We start from the raw sequence: 26713 nt of genomic DNA, 5'->3' as shown, positions 1-26713 counted from the left end.
GGAAAGCATCAAACCACACCGCTACTTTCACTGTATCATTGGCCTCGGTGATTTTGTTCGAACATGCAACTACACATCGGAAGCCACACTTGGAAGGAGGGTGTATGAAAAGTAACCGGATTGCTTTGCTTACCAGTGGCTCTCGACTGAAATGCACAAATAATTAACGCTAGTTCCATTCATTCATGGTTTCCTTGCCTCTGGTTAAGATCTGTGCTGCATCCAAGTGCGAGGTCTCTGGACTGGTAACCCAACAACGGGGGCGCTCTCGGAGTGCCTCAGAGACTCGGTGCTGTGGATGCCAGCTGTGGTTCCTTTATACAGAGGGACCGTTTCATATTGTCTTAACAGTGTCCTTGTCTGGTGTCTGGCAGGAGAACTGAAAAACAGTGCGTTGCTGTGCTGGTAGCTTAGTCAGAATTTTCAATCGCAACTTATTTTTTTGTAGCCCTCAGGCCTTCTTCTGTCTCATGATGAAAAATATTGTTGTGAAATATGCGGCATAAAGTCGGAAAATGAGGTTCCTTTTTATGTATGGTCATTGAAAATTATGAGCGAATCATGCTTCACAAATTCTGCAGGTTTCGAGTGATAGAATACCACACTATTTACGACCTTGAAGAGGATAGGTCAGAACTCCAGTTGACTGCTATCTCACAAATCTAACAAAAAGCAGGGACATGAGGTAATAAACTACGCATACAAGTGAATAAACTTTAAGGTTGGTTTTCTCAGCTCTCATTTCTTTTGTGATTGCGGTCACTCATCATTTTGGCCTTTCATAACGGATTACAGTAAAATTACTTCTAGTGCAATAATGCACTTCATTTTTCTATGTACACATGCAGTACTTTGTGAAAGTAATTTTTGTAAGAAACGCTGCCATGTAAATATGCATCCTTCAGTTTTCCATGAGCTCTGGGAATCTAAAGAAAAACACAACGCCTTTTTGCACAGAACAGGGCTTTATTAAAGGGACACTGAGGAGAAATTGAAGTTGGCTTGTATCGACAGAATACCAGCTCCTGATTACAAAAACGCCACTCATACTTACAACAAAGCTCTTGTAACGTAGAAAAGAGCAAGAACCAAAATACAGGTATCGCCGCCACAGGCCAAACTCGCAAGTACAAGCGTGATGAGATCATAGGACAAAACAGTGTTGCTAGAACGAATGGTTCTAGCAACACCAGGAACCGAGATACCATGCATCACTGAGGCGCAGCCAATGCATGTGCAAATCTCCTTGACGTCGCCAGATGGCGCCACGTGCCCGGCTGCTACGCGCGCTCCTGAAGCATCGGGACAAATCAGCGCCTGTTTTCCGGCGGTAGGCGGGCTCCCGGTATTCCGCTAGCGGTAGCTTTCTTTTCGGCTGCTGCTAGGCCGCACTGCTGGCAGCCAGAAATCACGGAGTCTGCGTTACGTCATGTGCACGTCATGTTTCACGTCTCTTAGTCCTGTGTCGTCATAGACGAATCCCAAGTTTGAATCAGAGCGGCGAGAAAAACTTTTTCAACTTCGAATCCAAATTTCTTAAAAATAAATGCATCTTTCGCTGCCGGCCAAGTGGCAACAAAGCCATGACATGCCGAACTATCGGATTTTGCTATAAAAAAATAAATAGTGCTCTCCTCAGTGTCCCTTTAACATGCTGACATAAATGACTTGTGAACTTTATTGAATATTTAATGACTTGGGATGACTTTATGAAGGTGTTCACTGTAACTGCTACTGTGCCACCTAGCTTAAAATTAAATGCAGTTTTCAAAATCAACGTAAAAAGTTGCATATGTGGGCAAAATCTGGTTACATTTCGTGTGTAAATTACAAAAACAGTATTAATTGCCGCATGCTCCCTAAAACAGTGTCCACCCAAAAAAAGTCCACCCATTTAAAGGGACTCTGAGTAAAACTCTCCACAAGTTTTTCTCTCTTTGTTGAAACTGCTCGAATGGCTCCTTGGGCTATGTTTCTGTTTGTTCACCAGTAAAAGAGACATAAGAAAAGTACACCGAACTGAAAAATGAAATTTTTTTTCTTTCACTTGTTAAAACCCGTGAACTCAAGTGACAGGGTCTGACTAGTTCTGAAAAGTTCAGCAGCAGTGCCATGACCGCGCAGAACCAGTTCGGGCAGTGCAGGAGCAGTCATGACACTGAATACACCATGAGTACGCCATTGTAGGCCCCTAGCAGCAGCCACTAAGCTCAGTCCGCATGTGCACCGTGTATTGTGCTAGTACCACTCTCCAGATCATTTATGCGACTGTTGCATGGACTGTAAATGGATGACGAGTTCGACGGTGTTAGTTCGAGAATTCCAGCTGTTCGCTACGGTCCAAAAGCATTGTGAGCAGGCGCCATGATACCCTGGGGATGAGTTTGAAATATTGTTCAGACTCTCTGGAGAGACATTTCACTGGTGTGGTGATAAATTTAGGATTTCGGCATTCTATTTAAGCGCAATGCTATGACGTTAGCAAACTACTAGCGAACCTTTGCCAATAAGGCATTGTGCTAGAGCGCTCGAGCAGCGCTTTCTCTTGTGCAGTTGGCAGTTGTCGCTGCCTGGTGGGCCGCATATCGGGGACGTGGAGCTTGAGGGTGTGTCGGCTGAGTAGAGAGGCAGATCAAGTCGAAGAAGGCCGCTGGAGCAGTCGATAAGGGCAGAGTGATCCGTTAGAAAGTAAAGACTAAGGATAACATTGTGTGGGCAGTGTTCGAGGGCGGTGAACAAAACTGGGATGTGATGATCGGCAACAGTGACGTGGGCACTGCACAGGCCAGTGACGGCAGCAGTGCTGCCATCGGTAACGCGAATGGTGGGAGAAGCAGCAGGAGTCTGGACTTTTTTGAGGCGACGGCAAAAAGATGAGCTGAGAACTGAGACTTGGGCACTAGTGTCAGTGAGGGCAGAAACAGGAACACCATCCACAAAGACGTCGAGGAGATTACAGGGCGAAGGCTGGGGCAGTAGAGGATTTGCAGGCTGGGGCACCACTGCAGCATCACCACCGGGAGCTGCACTGGCTAGTTTCCCGTGAAGTGGCCTGCAGAGGACGGCAAGCAACTGCGGTGTGGAAGAGGTGAGTGGAACGATGGGCTGTCGGAGAGGGAGAGCGGCTGGATTTACGAGGAGGCGGTGTGGACTCGGCGCTGGTGGGTCATTCCGACGCGTAAAGCGACGGGGTCCATAGTTATAGCGGCAGTCAACGTAGGGCAAAGGTCGGGGTAGTGCGGACCAACAGCTACGGCAGTGGCGAGAGATGTGGCCTACGCGCGAGCACGTGAAACAGAATAGCCGGTCATCAGGGGTACGCCACTCATCTGGATTGCGGTATCGGTAACTTGGGACGAAGGTGTTGCAGGCCGTAGCGGTAGCGACCATGGGAGAGATGGGGCTCGCACTCCGAGGTTCGTCGAGGTGGCTAGAGGGCATGCCCAAGTTGGCGACCTCCTGGCAGACGACAGCTTGAATAAGTGATATCGTATCGAGGGTGTTCTCAGACAAGGGCGCGTTGGTCGTAACAGGAGCCAGAGCCTCCAGTTAATGGCGCACGATGCGAATCTCGCTGTCGGGGTTTGAAGGCTGCCTCAGTGTCAGCAGATCCTCGCACGTGGAACTGGCAGCTGTGTTATGCAGGCGGTCAAAGCGGTGAGCAATGCGCCAGTGCTTGGCCTGCTCGAAGCGTCGACACACCTGCAGAATGGAGTCAACCGTAGAGCAGTCCCAGCATAGTAGAAGATGGGAGGCATCATCGGCAATGCCTTTGAGAATGTGGCCTACCTTATCATCTTCGGTCATGTTGTTATCGACCTTCTGGCACAGTGCCAAGACGTCTTGGATGTAGGTAATATACGATTCAGTCACTGTTTGGGCGCGAGCTGCAAGTTCTTTTTTTGGCAGCAAGCTGACGGGGAACTGGCTTCCCAAACAGGTCGCAGAGCTTCTGTTTGCAGACATGCTACGTGGCAATTTCTTCTTCGTGGGTCTCGAACCAGACGCGTGTGGTGCCAGCAAGATAAAAAATCACATTGGCCACCATCAGTGTGGCGTCCCACCTGTTGTGCTGGCTAACACGCTCATAAAGCGAGAGCCAGTCCTGGACGTCCACACCATCTGTACCGCAGAATGTGCCCGAGTCGCGAGGGTGGGCTACGACAACAGTTGGTGTGGCAGGCACAGACGGGGGGGGGGGGGGTGGCATTGGTAGCCATCGCGACGGGTCAGCTCTTCGACATGTCGGCTCGAACCGGCGACCCCCACCAAGAGATGTTGCGGGGAAGTCTATTGACGGCTGTGCTGCGATGGCCAGCACTCAGCTCAAACTCCAAGGGCCCAGCTTCGCACTGTCAGCGTCATCGTCGTCCAGAACACTGCCAGTTCGTCGTTCACAAATCATGCATGAGTCGAGTTCACTTATACAGCAACCAGTTCACTGGTAACAATATTTCCTGTAGCGTCTAGTATTACTAGAGTATTTGGGTGCTGCCAAAGTGTACAAAACAATTGGCCTCCAATAGCTTCGGCTATGAGCCCAACAGGTTTTCATATGTTGTTTTTTATTTGTAAAAAAAACTCCACATTTTGAGAAAAAGTGCACCTCACTCCGATCGTGCTCAGTGAAAGCCAAAAGTGTTCACAAAGTTGTGCTGAGTGAAATCAAGTCTTCACAAAGTCGTGCACACCACTGTGGTGTCAGCGCAGTTACCCACGGGTAGGCGAGCACTTGGTCTAGTTCGATGCAATGCTTGGCTCGGAGCTGCAGCAGCTGCGCAAGAATGAAGAAAATGTTAGTTGTTGGCATGTTTAAACATATTCCTCTCTCTCCCTACCCCCCTTACCCTACCTCAGTGAAAGCCAAAAGTCTTCACAAAGTCGGTCACACCACTGTCGTGTCAGTGTACTCAGTTATCCATGGGTGGGCGAGCACTTGGTCTAGTTCGATGCGATGCTTGGCTCGGAGCTGCAGCAGCTGCATAAGAAAGAAGAAAGTGTTAGTCGTTGGCATGTTTAAACGTATTCCTCTCTCTCCCTACCTCCCTTACCCTACCTCAGTGAAAGCCAATTCACAAAGTCGGTCACACCACTGTCGTGTCAGTGTACTCAGTTACCCACGGGTGGGCGAGCACTTGGTCTAGTTCGATGTGATGCTCGGCTCGGAGCTGCAGCAGCTGCGCAAGAATGAAGAAAATGTTAGTTGTTGGCATGTTTAAACATATTCCTCTCTCTCCCTACCCCCCTTACCCTACCTCAGTGAAAGCCAAAAGTCTTCACAAAGTCGGTCACACCACTGTCGTGTCAGTGTACTCAGTTATCCATGGGTGGGCGAGCACTTGGTCTAGTTCGATGCGATGCTCGGATCGGAGCTGCAGCAGCTGCGCAAGAAAGAAGAAAATGTTAGTCGCTGGCATGTTTAAACATATTCCTCTCTCATTTACCTCCCTTACCCTACCTCAGTGCAAGCCAAAAGTCTTCACAAAGTAGGTCACACCACTGTCGTGTCAGTGTACTCAGTTACCCACGGGTGGGCGAGCACTTGGTCTAGTTAGATGCGATGCTCGGCTCGGAGCTGCAGCAGCTGAGGAGGAAAGAAGAAAATGTTAGTCGTTGGCATGTTTAAACATATTCCTCTCTCTCCCTACCTCCCTCACCCTACCTCAGTAAAAGCCAAAAAAAAGTCTTCACAAAATCGGTCACACCACTGTCGTGTCAGCGTACTCAGTTACCCACGGGTGGGCGCGCACTTGGTCTAGTTTTATGCAATGCTCGACTCGGAGCTGCAGAAGCTATGCAAGAAAGAAGAAAATGTTAGTCGTTGGCATGTTTAAACGTATTCTTCTCTCTCCCTACCTCCCTTACCCTACCTCAGTGAAAGCAAAAAGTCTTCACAAAAGTCGGTCACACCACTGTTTTGTCAGCGTACTCAGTTACCCACGGGTGGGCGAGCACTTGGTCTAGTTCGATGCGATGCTTGGCTCGGAGCTGCAGCAGCTGCGCAAGAAAGAAGAAAATGTTAGTTGTTGGCATGTTTAAACATATTCCTCTCTCTCCCTACCTCCCTTACCCTACCTCAGTAAAAGCCAAAAGTCTTCACAAAGTCGGTCACACCACAGTCGTGTCAGCGTACTCAGTTACCCACAAGTAGGCGAGCACTTGGTCTAGTTTTATGCGATGCTCGACTCGGAGCTGCAGAAGCTATGCAAGAAAGAAGAAAATGTTAGTCGGCATGTTTAAACGTATTCTTCTCTCTCCCTACCTCCCTTACCCTACCTCAGGGAAAGCCAAAAGTCTTCACAAAGTCGGTCACACCACTGTCGTGTCAGTGTACTAGTTACCCACGGGTGGGCACGCACTTGGTCTAGTTTTATGCAATGCTCGACTCGGAGCTGCAGAAGCTATGCAAGAAAGAAGAAAATGTTAGTCGTTGGCATGTTTAAACGTATTCTTCTCTCTCCCTACCTCCCTTACCCTACCTCAGTGAAAGCAAAAAGTCTTCACAAAGTCGGTCACACCACTGTCGTGTCAGTGTACTCAGTTACCCACGGGTGGGCGAGCACTTGGTCTAGTTTTATGCAATGCTCGACTCGGAGCTGCAGAAGCTATGCAAGAAAGAAGAAAATGTTAGTCGTTGGCATGTTTAAACGTATTCTTCTCTCTCCCTACCTCCCTTACCCTACCTCAGTGAAAGCCAAAAGTCTTCACAAAGTCGGTCACACCACTGTCGTGTCAGTGTACTCAGTTACCCACGGGTGGGCGAGCACTTGGTCTAGTTTTATGCAATGCTCGACTCGGAGCTGCAGAAGCTATGCAAGAAAGAAGAAAATGTTAGTCGTTGGCATGTTTAAACGTATTCCTCTCTCTCCCTACCTCCCTTACCCTACCTCAGTGAAAGCCAAAAGTCTTCACAAAGTCGGTCACACCACTGTCGTGTCAGTGTACTCAGTTACCCACGGGTGGGCGAGCACTTGGTCTAGTTCGATGTGATGCTCGGCTCGGAGCTGCAGCAGCTGCGCAAGAATCAAGAAAATGTTAGTTGTTGGCATGTTTAAACATATTCCTCTCTCTCCCTACCCCCCTTACCCTACCTCAGTGAAAGCCAAAAGTCTTCACAATGTCGGTCACACCACTGTCGTGTCAGTGTACTCAGTTATCCATGGGTGGGCGAGCACTTGGTCTAGTTCGATGCGATGCTCGGATCGGAGCTGCAGCAGCTGCGCAAGAAAGAAGAAAATGTTAGTCGCTGGCATGTTTAAACATATTCCTCTCTCATTTACCTCCCTTACCCTACCTCAGTGCAAGCCAAAAGTCTTCACAAAGTCGGTCACACCACTGTCATGTCAGCGTACTCAGTTACCCACGGGTGGGCGAGCACTTGGTCTAGTTAGATGCGATGCTCGGCTCGGAGCTGCAGCAGCTGCGGAAGAAAGAAGAAAATGTTAGTCGTTGGCATGTTTAAACATATTCCTCTCTCTCCCTACCTCCCTCACCCTACCTCAGTAAAAGCCAAAAGTCTTCACAAAATCGGTCCCACCACTGTCGTGTCAGCGTACTCAGTTACCCACGGGTGGGCGCGCACTTGGTCTAGTTTTATGCAATGCTCGACTCGGGAGCTGCAGAAGCTATGCAAGAAAGAAGAAAATGTTAGTCGTTGGCATGTTTAAACGTATTCTTCTCTCTCCCTACCTCCCTTACCTTACCTCAGTGAAAGCAAAAAGTCTTCACAAAGTCGGTCACACCACTGTTTTGTCAGCGTACTCAGTTACCCACGGGTGGGCGAGCACTTGGTCTAGTTCGATGCGATGCTTGGCTCGGAGCTGCAGCAGCTGCGCAAGAAAGAAGAAAATGTTAGTTGTTGGCATGTTTAAACATATTCCTCTCTCTCCCTACCTCCCTTACCCTACCTCAGTAAAAGCCAAAAGTCTTCACAAAGTCGGTCACACCACAGTCGTGTCAGCGTACTCAGTTACCCACAAGTAGGCGAGCACTTGGTCTAGTTTTATGCGATGCTCGGCTCGGAGCTGCAGAAGCTGCGCAAGAAAGAAGAAAATGTTAGTTGTTGGCATGTTTAAACATATTCCTTTCTCTCCCTACCTCCCTTACCCTACCGCGTTCTGCTGTGCTTGCGCTGAAACTTAAGATGGTAATGAGCAGCATTCGCACGTTGGTGGTCTTGGCTGTGAGTGGGCAGTGCAGTTTGTTGAGGTCAGAAGTCTGGTGCTCAATTTGCTTTCCACCTGTTCCTAGTTTTGGGTTGATAGCCCATCCTTGTTGAAGTGGAATCCTAACATCCGCACCTTGCAGACTGGAGAGACTTCTGGTATGCTGGGCATGTTATTGGTCTCTTCGTGCAGCACCATTATCGAGCTTTTGTGCCTGTTTAGACACCCTTTGCCTGGTGCGACATCAAGGGAGTGACACTGTCATAGAGCCAACGGGGATGTTTTTTTATGAAGGCAATGGTGGCGGCACCTGGGAGAGGCGGTAAATGGAGTCAGTCCAAAAATTCAATATGGTGGCGCGCGTTTAGGTGGCTGGTTGCGGCCGGTGCTCGCACGTTCCTGGTGCTGGCACCTGGCGGCCGCTAGCTCGATCCAAGCTTTGTAAATAGTGGTGATTAACTGCTCCCGCGCTGCATTCAGGCTTGATTTCCTAAGTACTTACAGGATCTGCTCACTCGCTTTTGTATTTCGATGTGTCTGTTCATGTGGCATGGTGTATGGTGGGGAGCGGCGCGACTGCTAAGCAGCTGCTTAGGGCGCTCGCTCGAGAACGAAAAGCGCAAATGATTTTGTACAAACAACAATTTATTAAAGAACATCAAGGCATCAGTGGCATTGCAGTATCAGTAACAGGCATCCTGAACATCATAATTAAAAAACGCCATTATGTAAACCTAGAAGACATGAGTGCACAGAGAATATTGTAGCGTGCAACGCGAATAGAACACCGGTGCAGAGACGAAAAACCTGCGGCGGTCCCTCAGTGGTTCGAGCGGGCGCGCGAGGGACAACCAACTTCTTCCTCTACTAGCGCATGCACTACATCTGTCTCTTCGAAGGCATGTATCACTGCCCCCCTCTTCTGCAGCATCGACACGATCTGGCTAGGAGAGAAAAGACAGCGAGAGGGTAGAACACAGCTGCAGGGAACCGCAGTTCAGTCAGGTAGCCGGTCGTGATAAGGCTTCATGCGAACAACATGCACGACTTCAGTTCGGTACGACCGGCGCGATGAACAAGCTGTCGGGGCGGGAGCAACTGCATAAGTCACTTCACTGATGCGGCGCACTACTTCGTAAGGGCCGAAGTATCGGCGGAGCAACTTTTCAGAAAGCCCATGGCGACGAACAGGTGTGCAAATCCGCACGAGGTCGCCGGGTGCGTAACTGACGAAACGGCGTCCAAGGTTGTACCTAGCGGCGTCAGTCTCCTGTTCACGGTTAATTCGCAGACGTGCCAATTGCCGCGCTTCCTCAGCACACTGAACGAAGATGTTTACGTCGAGGTCAGCGTCAGAGTCGCAGTGAGGGTCAACAGGCAACATAGCATCCAACGGAGTGGTCACCTGCTGACCAAACACAAGCTGAAAGGGGGTCAGTTGGGTTGTTTCCTGCAGGGCGGTGTTGTACGCAAACGTTACGTATGGCAGAATGGTGTCCCAAGTTCGATGCTCGACATCAACGTACATTGATAGCATATCGGCTAGTGTGCGGTTGAGTCGCTCTACCAACCCGTTTGTCTGCGGGTGATACGCCGTAGCACGTCGATGGCTCGTGTGCATCAGAGTCATCACGGACTTGGTTAAGCGGGCCGTGAAAGCAGTTCCCCGGTCAGTAACAACGGCGGGTGCTCCATGACGCAAGACAATGTTGTGGACGAAGAACTGAGCCACTTCAGCAGCAGTGCCTTTGACAAGAGACGTGGTCTCAGCGTACCGTGTGAGGTAGTCAGTCGCAACGACTATCCAACGCTTTCCAGACGAAGACTTCGGAAATGGACCGAGGAGGTCTATGCCCACTTGTTGGAAAGGGGTCTTCGGTGGATCGACGGGGTGAATAAATCCGGCTGGTTTCAATGGAGGAGTCTTCCGACGTTGGCATTCACGGCATGTTTTTACATATGCCCGCACCGATGGGAGTAACCTGGGCCAATAATACTTTTGTCTAATCCACGCGAGTGTACGGCTGACACCAAGGTGGCCGGCGGATGGTGCATCATGACAGGCACTCAAGATCTCAGACCACAGCTGTGATGGTACGACAAGTAGGAAAACTTCTTCACTGTTGGCAAAGTTGTGCTTGTAGAGAACACCAGACCGTAAAGTGAAGACGCGAATGAAGCCCTCGAAGAAAAACACGCGGAATGGGAGCTTCACTGCCTTCGAGGTAGTCGATGAGCGGCGCCAACTCCGAGTCCGCCCTCTGAAGCTGTGCCATTTGGGTGGTACTAACAGAGCCCAGGAAAGGAAAATCATCGGTGGTTTCTTCGGTATTGATTGGGATAGGCGCGCGCGATAGACAATCCGCATCCTGATGCTTACTGCCAGACTTGTAAACTACTCTTAAGTCGTATTGCAAGCGTAAGCTCCATCTAGCCAAGCGTCCTGAGGGGTCTTTGAGGCTCGCCAGCCAGCATAAGGAGTGGTGGTCGCTTACCACACGGAAGGGTCGTCCGTAGAGGTATGGTCGGAACTTGCAGATGGCCCATATCACTGCAAGACATTCGTTCTCCGTCGTAGAATAATTGGTCTCGGAGCGCGTAAGTGTTCGATTAGCATAACTGATGACCCGTTCAGCACCGTCTTGCCACTGGATCAGTACTGCACCAAGGCCAACATTGCTGGCGTCAGTGTGGATGTCCGTGGCAGCATGCTCGTCGAAATGGCCAAGTATCGGAATGCTTTGCAGACGGCTGCGAAGCTCGGTAAATGCAGCCTCTTCGTCGGTCTCCCACAGGAAGGGCATGTCGTCACGGGTCAGTGCGTTCAGCGGTTCCGCGATGTTCAAGGAATCTTGAATAAAGCGCCTATAATAGGAGCACAGGCCCAAAAACTGGCGAACGGCCTTCTTGTCAGTTGGGCATGGAAAGCCTGAGACGGCAGCGGTCTTGTCAGGGTCCGGGCGAACACCTTGTGCGCTGACAACTTGACCAAGAAGCGAAGTTCCTCAAAGCCAAAATGGCATTTCTCGGCTTTGATGGTGAGTTGCACGGATTTGAGCGCTTGTAGCACAATGCGCAACCGCTTCAGGTGTTAGTCAAAGGTGGTTGAAAATATAATGACATCGTCGAGGTACACCAAGCAGGACTGCCATTTCAAGCCGGAGAGAAAAGTGTCCATCATGCGTTGGAACGTGGCCGGTGCTGAGCACAGACCAAATGGAAGCACTTTAAACTCATAGAGGCCGTCAGGCGTCACGAAAGCCGTCTTCTCCCGGTCTCGCTCGTCCACTTCGATTTGCCAGTACCCGCTTTTAAGATCTAATGACGAGAAGTGTCGGGCATTCCGCAATCGGTCGAGCGCGTCATCTATCCTGGGCAGCGGGTAAACGTCCTTTTTGGTCACGTTGCTAAGTTTCCTGTAGTCCACGCAGAAACGCGGAGTATTGTCCGTTTTTTTGACAAGAACCACAGGCGATACCCACGGACTGGTGGACGGCTGAATGACATCGTCCGCAGGTATCTCGGCAACCTGATTCTGAATGGCTTCTCTCTCCACCGGGGAAACACGATATGGGCGCTGGCAGAGGGGTTGCGTAGTGTCATCAGTGATGATACGATGCTTGGCGAGTGGAGTTCGGCCGACCTTCGAGCACGTAGCGAAAGAGTCCGCAAAGTCTGCCAAGAGGTCCGACAGAAGATCCCTCTGTACCGACGGCAGGGCAGGATTTATTCTGACTGACTGAAGAACGTGATGTGGGCCAGCATACTCCTCAGTGGGTCCTCCCACGGTGCACAAACTTGGAACCTCAGCAACGTCGTGGAGGCCATGCCTTTGGCCAGGTGCTGATATTCATTGGCAAAGTCAGTCAGGAGGACGTGGGTGTGGCCGTCACGTAGTTGGACGAGACCTCTTGCAACGGCAAGTCCCCGCTTAAGCAGCAGTGGACTATGGCTGTCCGCTAGGCGCTCGTAGTCGTGGAAGAGGTCGTTCCGCACGAGCACCAGAACACTGCACCGCGGCGGCACCGTAACGTCGTTCTCGACAATGCGCAGAGCGTTGTTGCAGGGATCGCGGGAGTCAAAGCGCGCCACGGCCTGTTTGGTTGAGAACGTGACACGTGGCTCCTGAAAGTCAATCACAGCGCCGTTCGACTTCAGGAAGTCGATCCCCAGAATCAAGTCTCTGGAACACTCGGGGAGTACGACAAATTCGCCAACGTACGTGAAACCACTAATCCCAACTCTAGCCGTGCTCTTGCCCACAGGGGAAATTAGGTGGCCACCAGCGGTGCGAATGGGGGTCCCCGTCCACGATGTCAGAACCTTCTTGAGTTCTCCAGCAAAGGCACGGCTCATAACAGAATAATCAGCACCGGTATCGAGCAGCGCGGTAATCTGAGTGCCATCAATTGTCACACGCAAATCGGATGCAGCGTATCTGATACTGTCGCTGCCTCTCTCTGTCGAGGTATCGGCAGCTCGAGGGTTGCACGATGGAGGATCTTGACACGTCCCGACGTCAGCGGCCTTGCCTCCAGAGGTCGCTGGTGTTAGTTTTCCTGACGCGGACTCGGCGAGCGACGGCCAGCAGAGCTACTCTGGCGGCCAGGGCTGGAAGAGCGATAACGGAGAGGCGAAGGCGAACGGGACTCGCGCCTTCCAGAGTAAACAGGGTTCTGGCGTGCCCAGAGATGCTGTGCAATCTCACGCGGTCGTTCGCCGTTCTGAGGGCAAGGTGCGTCGGGATGGAAACCGCGAAGGCCCACTTCGCGGTACGGACACGCTCGGTAGAGGTGACCGGGCTCCCCACAGTGGTAGCAAAGAGGCCTGCGGTCCGGTGTACGCCAGAAATCCAACTTGCGAGAACGTGGACCAGCTGTAGCAGATGCAGTTGCGGAATATGCGGCGATGTTACTCACGGGGGTCGTAGGGGTCATACCGTAGCCAGGCATGTTTGCGTGACACGTGCCGATGTTGCTCACGCCAGGCATCGGGGTAATGGGACCGTAGCCAGTCGTGCGACGTACAACGGATGCGTACGTGGGTCTCTCATCGAACCGGGGCGGCGCTTCGTGGACAGGAGGCGCCTGCGAAACCTGTCGCACCTCGTCCCTGACGACTTCGGTCAGCGCTGCCAGCGGCGCAGGTGCAACCTGGGGCAGATTGATCCGTTGAAGTTCCTCCCGAAGAACTGAGCGAATTAGTTCGCACAGTGTGTCTGCACTGCCGCCGAGACACGACGAAAAGCCTTCGGGCATCATGCTGTTGATGTCCCGGTTGTACTGGCGGGCCCGTTGTTGCAGCATCGTCTCCATCGTGGTCGCCTCGGTTATAAATTCCGCCACCGTGCGGGGTGGGCTGCGCACGAGGTCCGCGAACAGCTCCTGCTTAACCCCACGCGTGAGATGACGCAGCTTCTTCTCTTTCATGTTGGGGTCGGCGCGCTTGAAAAGACGGGCCATGTCTTCGGTATACATGCGCACACTTTCGTTCGTGCGCTGATTTCGAGGAGTGCAGCGCAGCTTCAGCCTTCTCCCGGCGGTCAGCGTTGGGGAACGTGGCCAGGAGATTCCGGCAAAACGCCTCCCAGGTGGGAAGGGTAGCCTCGTGGTTCTCAAACCACGTCCTGGCAGACTCTTCAAGGGCAAAGTAGACATTATTTAGCTTTCGCTCGTCGCACCAACCGTTGTAGCGTGCCACCCGCTCGAAGGTCTCCAGCCAATCCTCAGCGTCTTCGAACACGTCACCGTGAAAAGATGGCGGTGTTCGCGGTGGGTGGCAAAGGATCGGCGCCAGGGGCCTGGTGTCAGCGGCCATGGCAGTCGGACTCGACGGTAGAGGCTGGATTGGCGGCAGGGGCCTGGTGTCAGTGGCCATGTCAGTTGGGCTCGGCGGTCGAGGCTGCGTCGTCCTTGTTGGCGGGGGAAGGGGCCCAAATTCAGGCGACTCTCCGCGGAGACGGCGGCTGGGTCGCTGGTGAACCGTTGTGAGGTCCGTAGTGACGCTGTGCGGAGTGCGCGGGTCGGGAAGCGTACCCAGCACTGCTCCACCAAACTGTAGCATGCAACGCGAATAGAACACCGGCGCAGAGACGAAAAACCTGCGGCAGTCCCTCAGTGGTTCGAGTGCGCGTGCGAGAGACAACCAACTTCTTCCTGTACTAGCGCATGCACTACATCTGTCTCTTCGAAGGCATGTATCAATATATAAAGGATAAAAAAAAGGTATCAAGGTAGGTACAGTATACATAATCAAATGCTACATGACTGAATATAGGTTTGTACACGACTTTGTAAGAGATTCAGGTAAATAGCAGGGAAGTAAAACATCTGACATGTATTAAAATGCATCAGTCTGTGGCTATGAATAAACACACATAGAGAAAGGCAGCGAAACTTTTCATCCTTTGACTCATGCAGAGGAAATCACAGTGCATTGGGCTAGGGACAACATAATATTCTGCAGTGCTAGTGCTTAGTATAAAGACTCCAAGAAAAGCTCACTGTATGACTTGACATGACGCCAATGACGCTGCTACATTGCGAATGTCGCCGAAGACGCCGTTTTCGCTTGCACAGCTGTCCGGGCGTCGTCTGCTTGTCGTCTGCTGCCGCGTTAGTCGCGCCGTCATCTTCGCAACTAATTTCTTTGATATCTTATTTTTAATGCCTATGGCTGGTTATAATTTAGTTCATAAGCATGTTTTTGTTATTGATAGTGGTCGAAAAATTTCACTTTTGTTAAGCTTAACTGCAGCCGCGTTTACCGCCGATACCAGGATCGTGGCAATCGTTTCGACCGTGGCGGCACCCTTGGCGCGGATGCGCAATTTGCAACATGCCACAGCCTTGCCGATGTCACATCCGGCACAGTGATGGTCAAGTCGTCCGCGTATCCAAACACTGGTATCATTGGGGTGCTCACTTGAAGGATTGTGCTATGGATACGTATGTTGGATTCTATAGTATTTCCTACTCACTTTAATCCAAACGCCACAATATTTAATCTGAGTGCCATTCAATTGAATTCAGGTGCTGCAGAAATTAATCGAAGCACCAAAGGATATAAGCATGTATTCCCACCACTAGCCTGCTGAGACTTAAAACGCAGTCTACAAATCGCAGATGCGTTATTAATGTGTTGTTGCTGAACAAGCATTCGACACCCAATGAGCAAATAATTATAGTATTTCCCACTCAGTTTAATCCGAACACACAGTATTTAATCTTAGTGCCATTCAATTGAATCCAGGTGCCGCAGAAATTAATCGAGGCACCAAAGTATTTAATCGTGTATTCCCACCACTAGCCTGCTGAGACTTAAAACGCAATCTACAAATCGCAGATACGTTATTTACGAGCCATTACTGTGAGTCATTACTGAACAAGCATTCGACACCCAATGAGCAAATAATTATAGTATTTTCCACTCAGTTTAATCCGAACACACAGTATTTAATCTTAGTGCCATTCAATTGAATCCAGGTGCCGCAGAAATTAATCGAGGCACCAAAGTATTTAATCGTGTGTTCCCGCCACTAGCCTGCTGAGACTTAAAACGCAATCTACAAATCGCAGATGCGTTATTTACGAGTCATTACTGTGAGTTATTACTTAACAATTATTTGACACCCAATGAGCAAGTAATAATCACATTTTTTTTAATCTTTGCAATGAAGTGCCGGGTAATTATACAGGGGTGGAAGCAGGCTCGAGCATTTTGGAGCAGCTCACGGAGCAGTTATAATGCCATTCTGGAGCAGCTTTGGAGCATTAAAACTATGTTTTGGAGCACAAAAGTTATATATGGAGCACTAATATTGTATTTTGAAGCATATTTCTAAAGTGAAATACCTGTAATAATTGCAGTTTTATACTGACATGCAAAAAACTAAAGTCTTTTTATTCAACATTCAATTTTCTTGTTAAAATGACTTGTTAAGTTCCAGCATGGAATCTATCATTCTGATGCACTCAAGCACTGCCGGCAATTTGGAGTTCACGTCAACGAACATTTCCACTTTGTCCATGTCCTTCAATTTTACTCCTGTGCTGATGAGTTCCTTGCACTGGCAAGTAATGCCCTCAGGGAGGATAGATGGCACTGCAGGGTGGCCTTTACCTCTTTCAGCTTTCTTTCTTCACTGCTTTCTATCAGTGGCTCCTCACATTTTCGTTTGTGTGATTTTGATCCTCCTTCTATTTCAACACGCTTACGATAAGCACTGTATGACTTTCCAGCACACTTTAGGGGACCTCTAGTGATTCGCACCTTCGTGACGTCACCCCCAGAGCGCTTCATGTATGTTTTAGTTTGACAAAGGCTTGACAGGCTTGTTATAGACAAAGAGGCTCAATGGTGAAGCACCTGCTTTTTTTCACTGAATCCTCTCTCACAGCCTGTGTTGCCATGCGGCAAAGAAAGAACAGCCTTTGCGAGCCTTCCTAGTCTTGGGTATTTGAGTTCGCCAGTGGGCGTTTTCAGTGCAAACACATTTACCCAGTGTTCAACAACATTTGTTGAAATATCACAATCAGAAATTTCACAGGAAAGGCGCAACCACTCATCACTTGGTCATGATACTTCGTTGGGAGGCATGACTTGTGGTAGGGCATTCGCAATGTAGCGCAGTGATGTAGTGTAGTGGTCTCCTACTACACCAGGCTTCAGAAATGTAATGTGAAACAGCACTTTGTCGTCCAAAGGTAGCCGTGAGACGTACTTTGTGCAGGATATATAAGAAGCTCTAGCCTTGACATGGAAAGCTTTTTTCTGAGTTGGTGTCTGCACTGGTAGTGATGACAAGAATGGAGTGCTGCTTCATATTTAGAGTTATTATATCCTCCTTCTCTTTGCATGGGTTGATCCCCGCCGACATTTTGATGATGTCTATGAGATGTGCCGTTCCATATTTCGTAAGCTTAAGTAGGCAAGTCAGAGAATTTTCTAGGCGTCGGCTGGAATGCACTTCTGCTGACACTCAATTGACTTGGCCACCCATTCCCTACCTGCTTGCCTCTCCTGGGCTCGCTGTTTCATAGTCTTCAGCCCGAGCTTCTCTAGCAGCACATATCTTCCTCCTTCGCTTGCGAACCATTGTCCCGGTGCCGAACATTCCTCGGGTGTAATCGTGGTTCCTTCCTCAATATCCATGATTCACAGCTTAGCGCTGTTAAGCTGAATTAGCTGCGTGTTGAGTCGAACACGCAAAGTCCCACTTGCCGTAAATATGGTATCCCCGTGGTCCTCTGATATTCCGCCGCCGATTGAGCACAAAAGCCACAACGTAAGATCGAAAGACTACTGGAAAAGGCCAAAATTCGCGGAGCCCATGTCAAGTGCGTCCGCTTGCTTCGGCGTCCCTCATCTTAGAGGAATGCTCTTTACAGAGATCATTAGACGAAATGCAGTGCTTGTCATGAAGCGCTTAATAATCAACTAATGTTACAAGTGCACACAAGCTGCATGTCATTGCCGTTCACGAGTCTGTCAGTGTTGGGAGGCGTTGGTTGAAAGTTGAAAGTTGAAAGTTTATTGAGTAATACAATAAATGTTACAATTGTATACAGCGAGAGGTCCCATGGTACAAGACCGCGGGCGGGACCTCCCATGAAAATAAATTTTAATATGCAACATAATATAAAATACACAACACATTAATTAGCGACGAAACAGAATAAATATGGGCACATAATGTAATATTAGTTACTGAAATATTTAAATACAAACAATGTAATGCACGATAATGTAAAATAAAACACAGATGCCGCGATACATAGAATCAATAACATAACAAAAAATCACAAATTAAGAAGGAAAAGCTTTAGTTTGACCTTGAATAAAGAAAGCGTATTAGTTTGTTTGACGTCTATGTTCAAAGAATTCCAAAATGATACGGATGAAAAATGAAGGCATTGTTTGCCGTAGTTAGTTCTGACCTTAGGTAGTAAAAAGTTATTACGCAGCGCAAAACGTGTGACGATGTTGCTCATGATCGTGCCGAGAGAAAATATGCTTAGCGGGAGATAATGATGAAGAATCTTAAAGAATAGGATACCAAGGTTGTAAAAATAAAGGGCCGAGATAGGTAGAACGTTTAAATCTATGAACAAAATGCGGGAGGGTGATATTCGAGTGGTATTGGTTATGATGCGCATGGCTTGCTTTTGCAGTTTTATTAAAGGCCAGAGATGAATATGATAGGCGTTACCCCAAGATGAGATACCGTAGTTTAAGTGGCTGTGGATGAATGCGTAGTAAAGAGATAATAAAGTTTGGACTGGAAGATAGCTTCGGGTGGCGGACGAATGCTGTGTGCATATGGTTGAGACGGTTCATCGGAGTCAGAGCTGCCACAAATGAAATGCCGCCTTTTTCTTCTCCTCTTTGGCTCGTCTGCCTCAGTTTCAAGAGATGACGTCATCTCGGCTCTGGTCAGCTTGCTTCTTGCTTCATGATAGTTCTCTAGAAAGATGACACTTATCGTAAAGGTATTCTAAATGTGTTAAATAACATTGTTTAATGCAGGCATACCAATGTCACAAAGTAAACTCTACAAAAGCATACTCTAAAGGACTGCTTACTAATGCATGTTGTGGGGCTAGCTGGTGATGCATTTTCAGCACTACCTAAAACAGGCACAGACAGACTTGACAGAACGTGTGTGTCTGTGTGTTTATCTGAAAGAAAGTAGTGCTGAATTAGTTTTCTCTAAGGAATTGCTTGTATAAAATCACAATGAGGCACACACATTAAAATCTCACTGCGCAGCTAATCTGGGCTACTAAGCAGGCCCATAGGCCTACAGTACGCCCTTTCAGGGCCCCTTTAAACAACTGCACTCGCTTTGCCCGGATGTGTTATCTCTCTGACATCATCTTTTGTTAAATACAATGAAAAAGACACCAAGTTTCCAAAGTAATGGCACCTTTGTCCTTCATTCCGGTGCATGCATGATGGTATTGAAGATTTCAATGATGAAATCTGCAATCAACCTGTAATAATTTTGGAAAATACAACAACCCTTTCTGATGAAATGAAATATGGGAAATACTTTCTGAGCAATCGGTTGCAACGTGCAACAAAACATTGGAACATCCAAGATGTGCTCAGCTTGCCAAATGAGCCAAGGACCACACGACAAGTTGAGATCCATCCAGGCTTTGGCTCAGCTCTGTTTTTCACAATCTCAGCAATGTTATTCACTTTCGGCGGCCAGACACACATGCCATGCTTTACCCACTCTCCTCTCACCACGGCAATTGCATCTCCTTCATCGGGAAACTTGACAGCAAACGGTTTTGCTGCGATATAAAAAATAAAAGTTTAAGCGTTGGGTACCTCACAAGCATAGCTCCAAGAAATCAAAGCTTGGGCTTCCAACAGCTAACACATTAGCCTAGAACCACCGCTGCGATAACCGATGGTGCAGTGGTTACTGCGCTTGGCTGCTGACCCGAAAGACATAGGTTCAATCCCGGCTATTGCAGTCGCATTTCGATGGAGATGAAATGTTAGAGGCCTGTGTACTGTGCAATGTCAGTGCACATTTTAAAACCCCAGATGGTTGAAATTTACCAGAGCCCTCCACTACAGCTTTCACATAGTTGCTTCGAGGCGTTGGACCCCATAAAAATGAATCCTATAACCATTTTAAATTGATAATCCTGTGGCAATGTCGCTCCTTGATAAGCAAAATAATAATTTCATAAGATACTTTAAGTAATGAGAATGTGAAAGAAAGCCACGAGCTGAATGTGTGCATGGCAGGGTGCACTGCTTCATTTATTTTCCAAATGGTACAGAAAAATCAGCGCAATGTAAAAATATAAAATTTCAACTACAGCACTTCCTTGCATGAGGCAATCTCAAAAGTCAGCTTCCACCGCTTCCACCAGTCATATTCACTTGAATTGCCACAGTCTGGTGGTGTGAGAGAGAGAGAGATACAGAGAGGGGGAAATGCAGGGATGTTAACCACAAAGGTTTCCAGTTGGCTACCCTGCACTGGGGAAGGGAATGAGGGGATTAAAAGGGAAGAGAGTAGAAACGAGAAACACAGTCACAGTCTATATAAATCAAGGCAGTCTCTCTCAAAAAACAAAACAGTGCCTTGTGAGCCTTGATGGTAGACGACTGTTGTGGCCACGGACTGAGGATATTGGCCTCTGTGAAAGGGCGGGGATCAAGGCAGTCCAGAGCACAACGCAGCTTACGTCTTTGGTCCACAGAGACAGGGTATACACACAAGAAATGATACTGGTTGTTGTTGTGTGGGGGAACCGAATGGAGCACATATGTAAGTTCACGTCGAATGTAGACGACGACTTTGCTGGTTTTGTTGCACGTGGGAGAAGTTAATGCTTTATAGCTGGATAATTGTAAAATGTTGGGCATATTCGGTTCACAGATAACAAGAATGGGGAAGCGGTTGTCATAAACATAGTGTCTAATATCTGAAATCCGGGACTGGAGCTGGCGGGCATTCCACTAAAAAATAAAAGTTTGCTTGACTTTCTTCGGAAAAGATAGTTCCGGGGCAGCCATGGTGTCTTCTAATGTAGAGCTGCAAGAACTGGCTGTAGCTTGTACAGTACTTGCAATGCTTTGTGTGCTGCTGGCGTGCGCAAGCTGGACAGCAGAGCATGCATGACATTCATCAGTGACGTGAGCATTGCAATCACTTCCATATCTTGGCCATGGTCGGAATCGTGCCTTTTGCCCGGATCAGTCGTAGGTGTCGCAGACATGGGGTGCGGCAACGTACCTGACGCAGTGCGTGCTCTAGGCTCTTTGGTAGTGGTGGCCATGTGGTATCAGAGGCAGCAGGTTGTGTGTCACCAGTCGCCGGCCTTTCCTGATCTGTTGTCGGTGGGGGCGGACAGACTGCAGTGCCGCTTGGGGTCTTCTCTTCTAAGGTATTTGTTTCCTTCAACGACCTTCGGTGGCGGTGCGAACGACGTCGTCGCACCTTTGCTGTGACTTCTCTGTGGGTGGAATGGTCACGCACCATTTGCTTCATACCGCCCTCTCGGTCTCTAGGCGAGGACAGTCCTTCGAGGAAGAGCCATGAGGGCCACGATAGTTGGCACACTTCAAGGCAGTCGCGTGGCAACTGTCTCCGCTGTGTAGCTGACAGTGATGGAAGCAGCATTTTACTTTTTGGAGCAGATTTCGGAGCAGTAAAAATGCCAGTGTGGAGCAGCCATTGGTGTTTTCGGAGCAGAAAAAATACGTTTGGAGCAACCATTGTTGTTTTTGGAGTAGATGGCGAATAAATTACGCCAGTATACCTCCCGTGTTGAAAGCATCACTGAAGCGACTGACAATTACAGCTATTTATTATGAAACACACTGTACATTTCACACAACAGTGAACACGAATGACAAGAAATGAACAATTAAAGAATGTGAATAGTTACAGATGGTGTGGTAAAACAAGTTAAATATTTAAAGCACCAGTTCTTTGAATCTGGAAACATCAGAGGGAAGAGCGAGGTTGCGGTGACCCCCATGAATATGGTATCCCAGAAACAGCCACACCAAGAGCAAAGTAAGTCCCTGCCAATGTGACACGATCTGCTTCAGATACATCCTGTCTTGCGAGAAGGCATGATGTCAACAGAGCTTGAGCAGCAGCAGGCTTCTTCAAAACTCCCAGCTCATTCCTGTGTTGCTTGCAAGCTTCAGCATGGTGCTTATTAGAAGCATGCCGTTTCACAGCATTTACGCCATGTTGTGAGCAGTTTATAACTTTGTTGCAGATAATGCAAGTGGCCTCCTCCTCTTTTGGTCCTGCTCTGCACCACACAGCAATACAGTCACCATTGGCATTCTCTTCATTTAGCACCTGGGCCTTAAACTTGCTTTTCCGCCCTGAAATAAATAATGAAAAAAAATTTTTTTTTCAGACTACTGACAATTGTCTGACTACTGACAATTGTCTGATTACTGACAACTGGCTCGGATTGTAAAATACAAATAGATAAACACATATAAGCTTACTTCATGTCAATCCAATACGCGCCAAAGACCTTTAAACTGATGCCTGAATCTGAAGTCACACTGGCCGCATTTGTTTTTCCAGTCCCGGACTACTTGCTGACAGGTCTCTGCTTCCACTCTGACAGGAAACAGCCTCATGGTCACATGACCTACTTGCCATAGGCTGCTTTCGAACTCGGTGCCAGAGCCGGGCTCCCCCTCGGTTACCGTACAAGGACGCTGTCATCTGCTAGCAGACGACGCAAGCCACGGCCACCACGACGCCGAAGCAACGCCGTGCGCTCGATCATGATACTGAGTCGATTTGAAGACTGTACTGTCAGCTTAGCGTAGGTGCATTACAGAACTCAGCTTCGGAGGTACGCACGCCGCTACTGCTTGCGGCGAAGTTCGCACAAAGTAGCCCAACTCGTTGCGGATCGGCAGATAGACGAAAGCCTTCGCAAAAATGTTGACAGCAAGCGCTATAGCTGCTCCAGTATACAAGTGGTTCACCTGCGATGCTTTCAGGTAAGCGTACAGACACATGTCGCAAAACAAGCGAACGAGAACCTCTTGAAGACACGAGCAAACTACGCGCTCGCAGCTTCGAACGCGCGTCCGTGTGCGGTGGATTTCAAGAAAATAAACGAAGATGCAAGAACAAAAAGTATTGCGATGGCTCAGAGAGCAGCTACGGAGCTCATGTGAAGGTTTAACGCATGATATCGACCTCCAGGAACACGAAAAATACTCAAAATGCACACGGAGTCTAACTCAATATGGCTGCCAGCGCGGCGCGCAGCTATCGTCTGCTGCCTTCTCAGCAGCCCCAAGCAGCCCGCGGACTGCCATAGGCTAAAAACGAACGCGTTGCTATGGCGATGCAGGCAGGTAGGCGGAGCTTTCGGTCTGCCCGAGAAAAACAAATACCGGACTCGAGTCCGCAAGTAGTCCCGGATAGTCCGGGACTGAAAAACAAATGCGCCCACTGTTTCGGCCGCCTGCTACTAGCGAACTACGCGCTCCGTCAACGCCTATTTGGCCTCGTTTTAAAGCCCGCGCTTTTATTTTTACTTTCTTTTAAGCAACCGCGAGCAACACGCAACATGAAATATTGTACAAAAATTATACGCAACGTGTGATTCCATTGCGATTTAAACCAAGTGACCAATGCAGTTGTTTTCGATCGGCTAAAATAATGGCCCGCGCCTGCCACCTGAAGCGTGCTAAACCTAATGTCGTCGAGTAGTTCTCCGTGCCCACTGGTGCGAAAAATCTAGGTCTCTGCGTTATTTCGGTCATAAACGGAAAAAGAGTCAGGGTGGAAAGCGTGCTCGTTATGCTGTCCATGCTGCCAACACCGCGTTGCCACAGTACGCGATGGACAATAACAGCGAAGTACCGAGCCTTCGACGTCGCGCAACAACGTCGTGACCGAGGACGTTTCCGCGTGCACAGTGCAGATTCCAGCCGCATAACGATAAATACCGCTACCGTGACTGAAAGTGAACTGGCGAGACGCGCGCCCGGGAAAAGGTGACGCAATTTCAGTCATATCGCCATCTGACTTGCGCCAGGAACTCAAGAACGTTTAAACGCGGTGTCCATCTTACAAAAAAGGATACATAAATCACCCTGAAAAATATTCGAAACTTACCTCTGATCGTTGAAAGCGCCATGTACCCGGTAGCGAACCTGAAGGCAGCCCACAAAGAACACCGACTGTTCTAACACTGTAAACACGACGAACAGCTTGCCAACGTGCGCCGTGTAAACATGGAGGCGGGCGCGGCTTGACCCGGCTACGGCCAAGGCTACAACAGGCTTCCCTGGATTTTCAATAATGATGATATTAGACATGTTTTCGGTTTCTGTGTGGCTTGACGCTTGATGTTTTTTGCCTTCATTTTCGCAGCGCCGTTCCGGCGCAGATGCGGCGCAATTACTAACAAAAATGCCTGTTTGGCGCAACATGTAGCAGCATTTTTCTTTCCGCGCAGTTTGGCGCAATTGGCGCAGCACTTCCATCACTGGGCTGAGAGCATCTTGGGCACACGATGGAGTTGTGACAGACACCACTCACATGACCAATCCTCATACATTTCCTACACTGTAGCGGCTTAGGTACGAATGGACAACTGGGTGACGAAAGTGCCCCACCTTCACGTATGATGGAATGCGTCACCCTTGAACGTCAGCTTGATGCATGTAGACCTTCCAAGGCGCTGAACTTGCATTATGGAAATGCTGTTGGTTGCCGGCTTGATTAAGATGGGCAAGTCGACGTCAGGGATGGCGATGTCGACGTTGTAAATTACGTCAGCCGTGGTTCCGCTGTCTTTTAGAATAATAGGGCGTACACTGAAATTGCCAAGTTTGTTGATGGCAGCCAAACTGTCTAGCTCGCTTCGCTTCATGACATCAATGGCAATGATGTTCTTGTGGGGGTTTATTCTGACGTCTTTAATCCCTCCTGGTACGAGACTCTCAATAAACACAGAGATGGCTTGCCTGTTTAGTAGATTCAAGTTGTCCGTAGACTCTAATGGCACGAACAAGGCTGTATGTGCCTCGGCACTTCGCGCCCTGATGATCGTATCCTTACTTGGGGATCATATTCATACTGTAATGTAACTTGTTGTTTACCTTTTAGAGACAGATACTATTGTGGGGCAAACGTAACTGAAATAAAAATAACAGTCCCTGCCAATACAGAAACATGAAAGCCCCTCCTTCCTCAGACAGGGAGGTGGGCAGGTTTCACCAATCCCCCGACTGACTGCCACACCTCGTGGTGTCTGCCCTCCAGCTTTGCGCTACCGTGTTGTGGGTAAAAGTGTCAGAAGGGTCTCAGAGTCTGCGGTGACACGAACACCTAGATACTCAAGTCGCCCCTGTGGTGCACCTTGTGAGGCGGTTAGACTAGTGGTCAGAAATCAGACACTTCCAAGTGCACTGGCTGCAATGACCCCACCTACTTTAAATTTATTTTTTATAATAGGAGGAAATCCCATGTAGCCGAACTTCAATAAAGTATTCTATGGTCCCAAAAAGGCATGAAATGTCCTTGACCTAGGTTATGACAATATCCTGGTTACTATTTTCGCTCGAAAATTTCTGTGCATAGCAGGTGATCTCATGATGACATGACTGGCCAAGCCCTTCCTGTTATCAAGAAGGGAATATGTCTTTTTTGAATATTGCCGTCTGATCGCATTGACATGATGCATTTATTTAAAACAGGTGACAAACTGCATACTCGTGGAATGTGGCATTGTAGAATAATCGGCAGCCACCATCTTTCAAGAAATTCAGCGGGGCTGCCTTGGAACATGCTTCCCAGAGAAATGACAGGTCAGCACATCCACGAGAATTTCACGCCCAGCTTCTGAACACTCAGTGTTGATGCTGGTGTCTCTGACGCATGTCAGTATGGCCTGGAAATCTGTGGGGGCAACTTGCTCCAAGATATTTCCTACGGATGGCAGCAACTGCCGAAGCATCTCTCCATCTGTGAAAAAACAAAGTGGACACGATTACCACCCAATAAAAAGGAAGACATACTGTTAATGAAAGACAGCTACAGCGTACCAACATAATTATGCCAGACAGAATTAAAGGTGAAAGGAAGCGCTAACTAAACCAACTTAGCATGCCAAAGAGACCCTGAAACTACACTAACTCATACATTGAAGCTGCTTCATCCAGCAATGCTCAAAGTGCACGTCATAATGCAGAGATATCTGAAATTTAGTCAATGCGCTCAATACATCGTACAAAAAATGCATGTAAATTGGTATAGTATTTTGAAAACACCACCAATAAGTACCATATGTTTAGGTGGCGACCCCAACATGGACGGGCCTGCCTCTAAACGTTTGTAAAAAGCCCAAACACCACTGCGTTTTTTTGGGCGTGTCGCAGTCGCTGTTTCACCTTCATTCATGATGAGGCAGCAAGAGGCGTCGGAGCAGTGGCGTCGATGGGCACGCAGAAAGCAGCAAGCGGAAACAGACCCATATAGTTCCGTTTTACTTGCGGCGTGCGGGCAGGAGGAGTGCCGGCACCATGCTGAACCTGAAATTCCTATTGGCGGCGGACTTTAGTCTCGTGCCAGCGGAGCGGTAGCAGCGACGCCACGGTACGGCACTATAACTCGTGGCGTAATAGATGTGACGGGAAAAAGTGAAACGCTGATCTCCTCTAGGGGGCACAACCACTGATCTCTACGCACATTGTCAGTTGCTGGTTGTTTTTATCTACAACAGTTACGTTTCAGCGAGTTTATTTAGTGAACTAGATTGCATGATGCAATATATCAGAGATTGCGAATGGCTGAGCGACGCTTTCGTCCGACTTGCGTCCGCATGAGGTGCTTCCCCTGCTGTCGGCTCTTCAAACTAGTTATCGCTGAGCGCGCGATCTCCTCATCGTCCTCTTCGTTTCAGTGACTTTCGTTGCTTTCGTTCTTTCTCACTTAGCTCGTGTGTTCCCCTCTAGCTGGCGTTAGGCGACCGGAGATATATAGTGGAGAGATGTATGAGCATGAGCTGACAACATTC

General features: G+C 48.8%; 1 long non-coding RNA gene and 1 pseudogene across 1 annotated transcript in view; one reads left to right on the top strand and one right to left on the bottom strand.

The window, feature by feature from the left end:
• The window catches only part of LOC149345899 (uncharacterized), a 37227-nt pseudogene extending 28864 nt beyond the window's left edge, over positions 1-8363 (bottom strand).
• Positions 1-25889, top strand: part of LOC149345898 (uncharacterized) — a 93853-nt gene extending 67964 nt beyond the window's left edge. The window contains exon 3 of the long non-coding RNA XR_016292350.1: positions 25395-25889. This is a non-coding gene — a long non-coding RNA (uncharacterized LOC149345898). The remainder of the gene's footprint in view (positions 1-25394) is intronic.
• Positions 25890-26713: the final 824 nt, after the last annotated feature.

Source organism: Amblyomma mixtum, chromosome 4 (assembly GCF_055824585.1).
Source record: "Amblyomma mixtum isolate Tamu chromosome 4, ASM5582458v1, whole genome shotgun sequence".
Classification (NCBI taxonomy): domain Eukaryota; kingdom Metazoa; phylum Arthropoda; class Arachnida; order Ixodida; family Ixodidae; genus Amblyomma; species Amblyomma mixtum.
This window is presented reverse-complemented; position numbering and strand designations above follow the sequence as displayed.